This window comes from Oryctolagus cuniculus, unplaced genomic scaffold, assembly GCF_964237555.1.
Source record: "Oryctolagus cuniculus unplaced genomic scaffold, mOryCun1.1 SCAFFOLD_126, whole genome shotgun sequence".
Lineage (NCBI taxonomy): Eukaryota > Metazoa > Chordata > Mammalia > Lagomorpha > Leporidae > Oryctolagus > Oryctolagus cuniculus.
Genome location: NW_027208219.1, coordinates 121,403 through 122,974, shown reverse-complemented (window position 1 = coordinate 122,974; position 1,572 = coordinate 121,403). Strand labels below are relative to the sequence as shown.

Below are 1,572 nucleotides of genomic sequence, written 5' to 3'. Positions count from 1 at the left end.
TGGCCTCACAGATTGCAGCTTTCCCCACTTGGCCACAATGCCAGCCCCTCTATCAATTTAATTCCTCAAAAATAGCTCAGTAATGTTGGCATCTATCTCATTTTGTTTTTTCTCTGTTATTATTCAACTTATTGATGTCTTATTTTTGTTCACATTATTCCTCTCAATTGCTCTACCTGAGGTGAGTAGGGCTGCTGTGTTGCTTAAATGAAGTGTATGCTTTAGATTACTCATTTAATGAGTGCATGTCATTCACATAGCACTTCACTGAAGTTCTACTATGTCCCAAATCCTCTTCTAGGCACAGAATTTAGACCACTTTTCTCTTAGGCCCAGATCTTGCCTTTAACATACTACTTGGAATTTAGTAGCTCATGAAATCTGCAGACTGCATAAATGAATGAATATTTTGAGGGCTGTGCTTTTGTGGAGGAACTTCATAGGAGACCGAAGGAATAAAATAAATCAAAAGTATCCACAGTATATAGAATGTATACTATTTTACAAGTCACAGAGAAGAAGAAGAAGAAGGAAAGTAGTAAGACTAGAAAGTTTGTGGCAAGACTAACAGGCGCTGGTCAAGAACTTAATAAGCACATTAGGAAAGCAGTAAGGTTTCTTTTTTTTTTTTTTTGAGGAAAAGTTTTTATTTCTAGTGATGAAATTGGCTACAGAACATTATGAAAGTTTAAAAATACAAAGAGAAATTGTCTATAATTAATAGATTCAAAATTTGACAATCAGTGAATATCATTATTAGTCATTACCAACAACAGTTATTGATTTGAAAGGCAGAGTGACAGGAAGAGGGAACCACTGCTTCACTCCCCAGACACTTGCAATAGCCAAAGCTTGACCAAGCCACAACCAGGAACTGGGAATTCATTCTGGATGTCCCATTTGGGTGCAGGGACCCAAGCACTTCTGCCATCCTCCGTCTCCTCCCAGGGTGCACACTAGCAGAAACTTGCCTCAAAGCAGAGAAGCTACCACTCAAGCCAGGCATTTGTATATGGGATGTGGGTGTGTGGTGGTGATAGCAAGCCCTCATGGATAAAAAAAAAAAAAAAAAAAAAAAAAAAAAAAAAAAGTTATTTCTATGCCAAGGAAATTACTCTGTAGTCTTTCTCTTATAAACTACGTATTGCTGAACCTAGATAATTTTTCCTTTATTTAACAATGACATGAAAATGTCAGTTGAGTTGGCTTTCCTGAAGACCTTGTTTCTTGAATATTAGTGGCTAGCTGAGATAAATTCTTTTCATCTCTTTCTCGCTTCGGCAGCACATGTGCTCGCTTCGGCAGCACATATACTAAAATTGGAATGATACAGAGAAGATTAGCATGCCCCTGCGCAGTAAGGTTTCTTTACCTCCCTGTAGGCTCTGCTCTCCAGAGGTGAACAGGGTCCTCTAAACCCACTTGCTGCACACACAAACACCTGAGTGTTGTATTCTCCCACAGGTGTTGGAGACTGATATGGTGTTCTGATTTATATTTACATAATGGCTAGTGACATCGGGCATATTCACATGTTTTGACCATGTACATTTCTTCTGAGAAATGTCTATT

At 38.4% G+C, this 1,572-nt stretch overlaps 1 pseudogene; it reads left to right on the top strand.

Annotated features, from left to right (window-relative positions):
- The first annotated feature begins 1,289 nt into the window (after window positions 1–1,289).
- On the top strand, window positions 1,290–1,357 carry LOC138848016 (U6 spliceosomal RNA; annotated as a pseudogene).
- The last annotated feature ends 215 nt before the right edge of the window (window positions 1,358–1,572 follow it).